Source organism: Octopus sinensis, linkage group LG11 (genome assembly GCF_006345805.1).
Source record: "Octopus sinensis linkage group LG11, ASM634580v1, whole genome shotgun sequence".
NCBI lineage: Eukaryota > Metazoa > Mollusca > Cephalopoda > Octopoda > Octopodidae > Octopus > Octopus sinensis.
Window position 1 is genome coordinate 2,601,141 of NC_043007.1, and position 12,500 is coordinate 2,613,640.

Genomic DNA, 12,500 nt, shown 5'->3' on the forward strand with positions numbered 1-12,500 from the left:
TAACACGGGTCTTAGCTAATGAAATTTGTTGGATACCACTGATGTAGAGGCTCGAACGCTGACACGCCGTCTTTGAAACTTTACCACCTACAACACGCCGTCTTTGAAGCTTTACCACCTATAACAACTGTCAGTCCTTTATTTATTAAGTTTGACAGAAGCACAAGGCGACATGATTTGGAGATGGACCGTACGGTCTATCTTATCCTGTAATGTTCTTAAATGCATTTTTTTCATCAGACATGGACAGATGAATGTTAAAGTCGACTAAGTTGGGATTTGATCTCAGATATACATAATTTAAGACCACATGACCGATTCGCAGCTCTTTTTCTCTCAGACGAATAAATATAATACACTAATTTGTTTTATCTTTACTACCCAAAAGGGGCTAAACACAGAGAGGACATAAAAGGACAGACACACGGATTAAGTCGATTGGATCGCTCCCAGTACGCAACTGGTACTTATTTAATCGACCCCGAAAGGATAAGAGGCAAAGTCGACCTCGGCGGAATTTGAACTCAGAACGTAAAGCCTGACGAAATACGACTACGCATATTTCACCCGGCGTGCTAACGTTTCTGCCAGTTCGCCGCCTTATAATGATAATACAATAAATTCCGAGGAAACGTGTGATGGGTGCGTCGGCAAGTTGTAAATATTCTTAACGACCACAGATCTAAAGAAATCGGTATGCCATGTTGAAATGCTGTCTAGCAATGAGTGCTGAGCCCTTTAACTGCAGAGGAAATTCTTCAAAACGTTACATATGTCGTTTTCGTCACGGTGAAGTAATTCATTCACATATGTATTAGAAAATATTTAATCGAATATACTTCGACCCAGAAATATTGAGAGCTTTTGCTTCTCGAACAAATCAATAAATAATTTATTTTTGAAATACTGCGAGATTTTCTTTGAAGTTGCGATCAATTGTGTGGTTTTTTTTTGCTTTATTTTTCACTTTCATTTCCGTACGATAAAATTATCTCAGTGAAATAGATGATTGTTGCCACTGTCGGTATTATATAATAAATAAAAGAGTTTCTGATTCAAACTAATCGATTTGACATCAAAGCAGACATATGCCATACGAACAGTTAATATGCTAGAATTCAAAATGATTTCAAAATTCGATAGCGTTGTGATATATCGTTGTTAGTTGTTGTTGTAATTTAGCCGGAAGATATCCCTGATGGAATGGTTCCATTATCTAAAACTGATAGTATATTCACTGGTTATTTCTGTTAAAGATATGTAAGGCAAGAGTGATTATGTGGAGGATCTCCTTCGCTCAACGATAGGGATTCCGATGTTCGATAAACTAAATTAGCTGCTCATGAATTCACGTGTAAAGGCATGAGAATTTGCTTTCAATAGAAAAGGCTTATGTCGGACTAGCCACACTTTTCGGAAATATTGATTGCAGAAAGTTGGTGCAAAAGTTTATCACACACCCAAGGCACAACATACTTTTCAGGATTTTCTATTAGAGTTCTCCATCACGTAAGTTAGTTGCATTTGCCACAGCTTGGAATCCAGCCCACCTGGGTAGGCTAAATGCGCTCCAAGGTGCTAAAAGTTTCTAAATCACCCTTAACGTAATTCTCAGGTTAAACTCGCATTTAAGAGTGTGTAAAACGGACTTTTGAATTAGACACAATCCAAGCAATGAGCCTCTGTAATGTTTCCGTTATTTCACTCACAAGGTATGTGTGGTTATATAAAAAAAGGGGTCATTTACCCAAGATTCCACGCGGTGTGATCGAAACAGGGTCCTTACGGATGCAACAGTATGCCGAGGCTGCCAATAAAACTTTAGTTAAGACGCATTAAAGTTTTATAATTACATTTCCTTTAATGTAATTGTGGCCAGCTGGCTGACAAAATCGTTACCGCCCTGGGCCGAGCGGTATTGGTTCTATCTATTTAAGTTTTGAGTTCAAAAACCACCGAGATCGATTTCTGCCTTTATTCCCTTCGGAGATCGATAAAATAAGTATCGGTTTTGCACTGGAGTCAATGAAACTGATTTGAACCTCTCCCAAAAATACTATATGTCTTCTTCCAGCATTTTCTATGATACTTCTGTATTTTCCCATCAGATTGGTTCCCTTTGTGTAAAGGTATTTATTTTCCGTTTAAGCATTTTGGGTTTCAGATAAATTCCTTCGATATTTTTCCTTTTATTCTAATCGTTCCGATTGTCATGAATCACCACGAAAATATTTTGATCGAATTTATCGTAGTGATGTGTGTTTGCGCGCGAGTGTGTGTTTGTTGATGTATTCTTCCTCTACAACTTGTATATATTTCGACGTTGCATGAAACAGGTGCGCGATGTACTACGTGTCAGGTGTCGAAGTGATTCCAGCGCAGTGTGTAATGAAGTGCTTTGCCATGAACACAACATACCGCCCTGTCTAGGAATTGAAACCACGATCTCGCGTGCAACAACCTAACCACTAGGCCACGTACCCTCATATATATATATATATATATATATATATATATATATATATATATATATATATATATATATATATATATATATATATATATTATATATATATATATATATATATATATTTGTTCCTTCTTTTATTTCTTTTATTTGTACATCATCTGACGGCGGTCATGCTGGAGCACCGCCTTAAAGGGTTTTAGTTGAAGAAATCCAACTCCAGAACTTATCCTTTGTAAGCCTGGTACTTATTCTATCGGACTCTTTTGCCGAACTGCTAGAAAGGGGACACAGACACACCAGCATCGGTTTTCAAGCGATGGTGGGAGACAAACAGACAGATATATATATATATATATATATATATATATATAAGCCACTAAACCTTTTCTATTTTCTCTTCCTGTTTATTTCTGTGGTCCCTTCTGCCGAAGAGCGTAGACACGATATGTAAAAGACTTTCTCACTTCCCGAGCGTTAAACTAATACACCTGTTTGATGTTTACACACCCGTCTTCGTTTTTTTGTAAATTCTCACTATATATATATATATATATATATATATATATATATATATATATACCTACTTACCTACATAATACATACATACATACAAACATACGTACATACATACATACATACATACATACATACATACATACATACATATTGTCCCTTGAAAAATAAAAAAAAACAAAGCTAAACTCTGTGGGATGTGAACTCAGAACGCCAGAACCAGAGATTTTTACGCCTCCGTATTTCGTACAACATTTCTATATCTTTGCCAATAGCCTACCTACGTTTCTCCACTTTCCAAACTTTAATATCAACGCCTCATCCTTCTTCTTATCAACCATCATCCTCATTCACACATAGTCACATGGATATATATTTATGCTCGTATATCGATCTTTGTGCGTTTGTGTAAGTATGTGTGTTCGTTTGTGTATGTGTGTGTGTGTATGTGTAGTTATTGTGTATGTATGTTTATGTTTGTATATAGAAAGAGAGGGAAGTTTGTTCTAGGTGTTTATTCGATGAATGATGCAGCATAATATTATTACATCAAATTTTATAAACATAGGATGCGATATTCATGACGTCATCAAATTTAACAGTCAGTTATGTATATTAACTACCTCAAGTAAAATAGTTGCTGGGTTTACGTGATTCGCTTTGTACAATACACACAAAAAGCGTAAGGAGTGGTTGTGTGGTAAGTAGCTTGCTTACGAAGCATAAGGCTCCGGGTTCAGTCCCACTGCGTGGCATCTTGGGCAAGTGTTTTCTACTATAGCCTCGGGTCTACCAAAGCCGTGTGAGTGGATTTGGTAGACGGAAACTAAAAGAAGACCGCCGTATAAATGTATACACACACACACACACACACACACAAACACACACACACACATATATATATATATTTATATATATATATTTATATATATATATTTATATATTTACATATATATATATATATATATATATATATATGTGTGTGTGTGGTGTGTGTGTATGTATGTATGTATGTATGTGTGAGTATAAGTTTGTGTGTCTGTGTTTGTCCCCTCAACATCGCTTGACAACCGATGCTAGTGTGTTTACGTCCCCGTAACTTACCGGTTCGGCAAAAAGAGGCTGATAGAATAAGTACTAGGCTTACAAAGAATAAGTCCTGGGGTCGATTTGCTCGACTAAAGGCGGTGCTCTAGCATGGGCACGGTCACATGACTGAAACACGTAAAAGAGTAACAGAATAACAAAAATTTTTTAATAAATAAAACGGCGGTGCCACAGCATGGCCGCAGCTCTGAGCTGAAACTAGAAAAAAAAATTATATTGCGAAGACGATGCTGAGTCAGTTCTGCGCATCACATCTACCAAATAGACGTATACTTGCCGATAATCATGTCGCTGCTGTTGCGGCCTCTGTCACCGCCGCTGCGCCTCCTCAGGCCAAGGCTAGCTGAACAGACAGATGAGCAAAGTATCCCAGTCATGCCCATCCCGTTTTATTAAAACGAAAACCTTTGCTTATTGCTCTGTACTCAGTCCGTTATGTCGTTCTGCAAATATTAATGTCACAAGGATATGATTTGAACGCTTTTTGGTTGGTACTTCTTGTAGAACCCTCTTTGGGTCACGCAAGTCTCTTTGTTTTTCGATAAACTTTCGGATACACTTTGCTAATTTTTCGACCACATGAAATTTCGTGATGGGACTACTTTCTGGCTTCAGTCGGGTCATTATCTTTCGGGAAAGTATCGACTTTAAAATGCATGTGCTTCTAGACAAAGCTGTCAGGAAATATTGAAACAACAGTGTACTTTGCTAATATAATGCCACTCACTCCGTTACCAATTCGTCAGCAGATTATTAAGCATCGAAAGAAGGATAATTTAAGTATTGGGTCTATTGCAAATATTTTTAACAAGTCAAAAAGTGTTGTTCACGGTATTCTTAAGGTCTACGATGATTGTGGTTCGTGTGCAGCAAGAAAGTTTACAGGTAGGCCAAGAAAAACGACCAACAGAGAAGATCGTGCTATGGTAAAGTTGGTTAAAAGGGACAGATTTAAAACTGCTGCTGCTGTTTCTCGGGAAATGAGCATTGCACTGAAGAAAACTTTATCTTGAAAAACTGTGTCTCGTCGTTTAGTTGAACATGACCAAGAGCACCGGCAGTGAAGCCACTGATCAGCTCCAATAATAAAAAGTGTCGTCTTACCTTTGCAACCGAACAGGTGTTGTGGTCTCAAGAAAAAAGGCAAACGATGCATTTCAGTGATGAATCTAAGTTTATGTTATTTGACTCAGATGGGAAAAGGTATGTTTGTCGAAAACTAGATGAAAAAGTGTCGCCTAAATGCCTTAAGACTAGTGTTACATTCAGTGGAGGAAGTACCATGGTTTGGGGGATGATATCTGGAGATGGTGTGGGCCCTTTGGTGCGATTACATGGAAAGTTAAATGAAGGAGTTTATAAACAACTTGTAAAAGATCATGTCTTTCCTGTGCTGAGAAATTCAACTAAGCGACCACCCATGTTCATGCAGGACAACGCCCCATGTCACAAGGCTAAGGTGGTCATGAACTTCCTTAAAGCTGAAAAGGTTATTGTTATGGATTGGCCTGCTCAAAGCCCAGATCTCAATCCTATTGCAAATGTGTGGAATATTCTAGGAGACGGTGCGAAAGCCAGAAATCCTAAAACAACCGAGCATCTATGGAATGCTCTTCAGGAAGGAAAAAATAAGATCACCCAGCAAGAAATAAAAAATTTTATTTCCTCATGCAGTCGAAGATGTCAAAGTATGATTGAAGCTAAAGGGCTTCACACTAAATATTAAATAATTCCAGTATTCTCTGGCATTTTTGATTATTTTGTTATTTTTTCGACCGTTCTGATAATTTTGGCCGCCATGGGTTTTGCAGTAAATCACTAAATCATCCATAACTTTTGTATTATCCTCTCAAATTACACCAAAATCTCAGACAATAACAATAAATATTGTATTTATTCTCTGTGAAAATTATAGAATATAAAACAACTGTGATAAAAAATTATACTTACTTTTCTGACGAAAACAATGTCGTTCTGAACATTTTGGTCGCAACTGTATATACATACATATATATATATGTGTATATATATATATATATTATATATATATATAATATATATATATAGATATATATATATATATATATATATATATAGATATATATATATATACACATATATATATATGTATGTATATACAGTTGCGACCAAATGTTCAGAACGACATTGTTTTCGTCAGAAAAGTAAGTATAATTTTTATATATATATAATATATATATATATATAGAGAGAGAGAGAGAGAAAGAGAAAGACAGACAGAATAACAGGCTTAAAATACACACACACATAGACATGTGCGTGTGTATGTATGTAAACATACGCTTCTATGTGAGTACATGTCTGCTTGTGGGAATGTATGTGTGTGTGTGTATGTGTGTATGTGTGTGTGTGAGTGTTCTTGCGAGTATACAAGTATGCATATATATGTTTGACACAGCGTTGTTTTGTTTGTGGGCTTCATACTTCACCGGTTGCTAAAACAAAAGTGGTTGGGGTATCAGTTTGTCAATTAAGCCAATGAAGAAAAATATACAGACGCAATATTTTCCAGAAATAAATGTTCGGATCTAGCAACCAGAATTCTGGAGTCCGTCCACTTGAATGGAAGTAAATAACTGGAACCTATTATACCAATATAATCATCCAAAACGTGTGTGTGTGTGTGTCACTGTGTGTGTTCCTGTATTTATATACACAATATTCATGTATACACACACACAAATATATATAAACATATATATATATATATATATATATATATATATATATATAATATATATATATATATATATATATATATATATATATATATATATATATATATATGTTGTGCATTCAGTGGTATACAGATTCACATTTGATTTGGTGTCAGACTAATATAACAATGGCGATCACTAACTCACTCCCATGAGCACATGTCCTGTATCTTGCAACCAATTATTAAATATGTCGATACGTGTGTGTATGTACACACACACACGCACACACACATATATATATATATATAATTAATAATATCAAAGTGTAATCAAAAAATTAGAAATTTCCATTGCCAGTGGCCTACCTTGTAAAAATTTAGTCAATAGACTATATATTATTCATATAGATATAGTGTACGTTTAAACACATAAGAGACATCCATCATAAGACTCCTTGCACGCTAGAGAGAACAGTTAAATTCCACACCACTGTTAGGGATAAAATTTCGAAGGGAATGAAAAATAAAAGCATTTACCATCTAACTCCTAGACCAATGGTTTCAGAAGTTTTTTTTAGCAAATAATATAATTTGTTAGGCGAAGTCTTCTTCAGCAGGTACACCTTAGATTAAATATATACACACGAGGCAATCCAGTATATGACCCGTGTTTAAACATTCTGATTTTTCAAATCTACCGCAGAAGCGCAGCTCCTTGTCGGTGATATATAAATATGCCGGCTTTTCAATGAGAAAATTAGGCAGAGAAAAAATTTCAAATAATTAATAATATCAAAGGGTAATCAGAAATATTAGAAATTTCCATTACCAGTGGCCTAGCTTGTAAAAGTTTAGTCAATAGACTATATATTATTCATATAAATACAGTGTACATTTAAATGAGTCCTATGGTGGATACCTCTTATGTGTTTAAATGTACACTGTATTTATATGAATAATATATAGTCTATTGACTAAATTCTTACACGCTAGGCCACTTGTAATGGAAATTTCAAATATTACTAATTACGCTTTGATATTATTAATTATTGATAATTTGTTCTCTGGATAATTTTCGAAGTGAAAAGCCGGCATATATATACAATGCCAACAATAAGCTGCGCTTGCGCAGTAGATTTCAGAAATTAGAATGTATAAGCACGGGTCATATACTGGATTGTCTCGTGTATATATATATATTTAATCTAAGGTGTACCTGCTGAAGAAGACTTCTAGCAATTCATTTTATTTGGTAAAAATGTCTGAAACCATTGGTCCAGGAGTTAGATGGTAAATGTTTTTATTTTTCATTCCCCTCGAAATTTTATCCCTAATATTGATTTGGAATTTAACTGTCGTCTCTAGCGGCGTGCAAGGAGTCCTATGATGGATGTCTCTTGTGTGTTTAAATGTACACTGTATATAATATATATATATATATAATATATATATATATGTGTGTTTGTGTGTATGTATATTTATACGCTTATATAATATATAAATATATGCATATATACATATATATATGTGTGTGTGTATGTGTGTGTCTGTGTGTGTGTGTCTGTGTGTGTGTGCGTGTGTGTGTGTGCGTTTGTGATTGTGTGTGTCGTAAATGAATTTCTGAATTTTTCACAGCATCAAGTGGTAAAATGTGTTACCATCTTCTCACCTTGCGCCCTTACTTTCATAATGGCGGAAATTATACCTTTTAAGCTTTCGAAAGCATTCTGCAATTTATTTGCACTCACCCATTTAAAAACACAATGGTGTGTACTTTTCTGCTACTTAACAATATATTGGCTATTGGTCTTCCTTTGTCTTCTCCTTTTTCTTCACTATTATTTCATTCCATCCTCTTTGTTATGACACGAGTATGTAGTTTATAGTTTGAAATGGAAACTGCGAATTGAAAGAGACGTAAGTGCGTGAGAGATAAAAGACTGATCAAAATATGTTTAGTTTAAGAATACCTGTATTTGCTTTAATAGTACATCTATTTTCCAATAACATTCCCAAAGACTGGATATAAACCTCAAGAGAGAATAAATCAATTTTTTTATAAAATTTACAAAATTCCCTTGCTAAGATATTTCCTGACAGAAATAGAGGCATTTAGACACATTCGTAAGGGAAGATTATATACGTATTATATCGAAAGCAGCTTATTACTGGTATTTATTTATGACGAATTCTATAAACGAATAAAGGAATGATAATTTCAGCTACAGCATATTTAGAAATCACACATTTAAAACCAAGACAAAATTACTACTTCATCTGGTGTGAGAATTCATATGGTAACGCAGTAATTTATGATCCATCTACCAGAATAAAGAAACGTGTGTAGAAGAAACACTTCAGCAAGCGGGCGTGTATGGCTTATTCAATATTATTCCTTACCAAATTTTATAAAGCATTTTGCTCTAGGTGACACATATATACACGCAACTGCACACACACACACATACACACGTACGCACGTGCGCACGCACTCACACACACACTCATAGATTCATGCATACACATATACATATGTGTGCGTATGCATCTATGTATACACACACGCACCCTCTCTCTCTCACACACCACACACACACACACACACACACACACACATATATATATATATATATATATATATATATAACGGGAAGCTTTATGAAAATAGACAAAAGACGAAGGCAGGTGGAAAACAAACAAACAATTATATATGTATGTATATTTAAACATGTCTGTTTCATAATATAAATACATTGCGAAAAGTCGAATTTATTGAAGTATTCGTCTCCTTCCTTGCTTTGTTGGAAACCCTACTATACATTGGAGGCAGACGAAAATTGTCTCGTTGGCAGTTAGAGAGAATACGAGAAGCACGTTTCTACCTCCGTACGCCTTATCAGTTGCATGCACTCACACTGAACTGTATGCTAAGATGAAATCTTTCGCCACTGTTATAGGCAAACAGAGAACCTACAAACACTGGTGTAGCGTATAGTTGCTTTGATGGATTTTTGTCCTATCTAGTTTTCACACTCCGAGTAACTATTGCAATATTCATGCATACTACGATGTCCTTTCAAAGATGATCAATGAAAAACATGGGGACCGAGAATAAGGTACTCTTATCTGAAATTTGAACCCACCTGTTCTTGATCACTCGACATTCCAGTAATAATAAAAGATATATATCCCTCAAATCGCACGCGTCTATCATACACTATATCAAAGAAAAAGAAGGCTTGCTTAGCCTTCAAACACAGATCTACGAGTTGAGTCTGATTTGCGTCCTAACAACAACCTGCACAGATGAAATGTTCACAATTATATATATATATCACCGTGACCACCGTGACTGACCAGGCTATCAGATGTTGCTACACATCGTTGTTCACAATGCGCTTCGCATTGTTTTAGCCTTCAAATGACCCCCCACTCCGCTGGCTGAGCGAGCAGGCCTACAGAAGAAAGAGTGGGAGAAAGTTGTGGTGAAAGAGTACAGCAGGGATTGCCCCCCCCCCCCTGCCAGAACCTCGTGGGGCTTTAGGTGCTTTCGCTCAATAAACACTCTCAACGCCCGGTCTGGGAATCGAAATCGCGAACCTACTACTACGTGTCTGTTGCTTTAATCACTGGGCCTTTGCACCTCCACATATATATATTATATATGTGTGTGTGTGTGTGTGTGTGTGTGTGTGTGTGTGTGTGTGGTGTGTGTGTGTGTGTGTGTGTGTGTGCGTGTGTATGTGTGTTTATTGATATTTACTCATAGTCATATTAGGATGTTGACAGTTAAAGAGATTCTGCCACGTGAGAAGCGCTGAACCAATGGCAGAATATAAGCAACCAACTCTTTGGTAAGTCTTGCATGTCGCCAATTTAATCCAACACACTTTTATTACAACAAAATGAATCTGAAGCAATGGTGTCATTCTTGTTGTCATTGTTCTATTGATTTAATCCAATATTTCAAGTCAATTGACTTTTGTTGGTAGTGTTTAGAATATCCATTGTTTAGACCATTGCTTCCCGGAGAGTATCATATTGCTTGAACATTAAATTAAATTGATACATGTGATAGAAATAACAAACTTCCTTTTAATTCTCTACAAGCTATTTGCTTATATTCTGCAAAGTAGAATTTTTTTTCTTTTTACCATTTCCAAGTTTTGTAGAAGACTGTATAATAAATTTAAGAATTCTAGTAGCCTAAAGGCATCGTGAAAGACATAATTAGACTGAGAGGAAACGAACATGAAATATGTATTATCATTGCAAATATTGCGTTTATTGAAGTGCTGCCTAGATATTAATCGAATACATTGCTAACCATTTACTAGGAAGTTGAAATTACTTTCTTTTTATATAAAACATAAACATGTGAATTATTAGAAGATAATAACTCTGCAAAATTTCTGTCTAGAAACCGTGATTATAATATCCTCCCTCCCAACCCTCAGGTACACATCTCTTTCAAACCAAACTGAATAAAATATTGTCACTCCTGCCTCACTGAAATTAGCATATTATGTAGAAGTATTGAATCTTTTCTAAATCATTCTTTCTCCACGTCTCATCTTTCTCTCTTCACATCCTTTCTGGATTAATTTTGTGAGGGTTTTAATAAATGTCAGGTATATGATCGTGAATTAGAATTAAAATTCAGTAGACGTATCTCTTCCCGATAATTTTGTGATTCAGTGTAAATTTTGGTAATCATTATTAAAGAGCATTGCAATTTGCTCGAAGTATTATAATATATAAATGACATAAATATTTAAAAAAAGAACTTTAATCAATGTAGTTGAGAATTTAGGCAAAAGTTTTAAGGCAAGGTTGATAATAGATAAAAATAAAGAGAAGATATATTACCAGACGGTTTTTTTTCTTGTATGATATTTCGGGAAACCTTCTCCTTATCACATATTATAATGAATGTTATCTAAATGTTCGGAGAAAGCAATTTTTTTATGGCAAGACATTATTTATTTCGACTGGAAAGAAAACCGTTTAAGTTCGCGTGGAAAATGTTCCGAATGAAACGAGACACACACTTAATGCTTAGATTATTGCAGTTTTGTTTATTAGAATCTAGTAAGAAGGGAACTTTAAATTACTTTGAAACCCCCTCAAGGGGCCATTAACTCCGACGAGATAAGATATGTTGTCTTGAGCATGTATATATATATATATATATATCAGTGCCTTTTCGTCACTGGAAAAAGCATATATGTATTTCCAGTGGGACCCCTTCGCATCGAAGACCGGTGATTGTCGTGCGCTGACGACGGGTAAATACCCAGAAACTCGGGTCCGTGCGTATCAGGTCAGGTCGACGATGAGAAGGATGGCTTCCCTTTGCAAATACTGATAGGGCACAGAAGGCGTGTCAATAACCAGTTAGAGAAGATTTTCTCCTGGGGCTGAAAGCTACAGTAGCATCAACCCTTAGTGGTTAGCCGCATTTAAGTGGCATATATACTTCACGTTGTCGTGCAGCTGCTGTTTATACCTCGTTCAAAGATTTAATATATATGTGTGTGTTTGTGCGTGTGTGTGTGTGTGTGTGTGTGTGTGTGTGTGTGTATGTATAGAGAGTCGACGTTTTATGAGCGTTTTGTGTCTATGTGTGCTTTATTTCTATATCGTTACATTACAGTGTACTCCAACCACGAGAAAATCGATAAAACCAACACGGTTATAAGACGGACATCA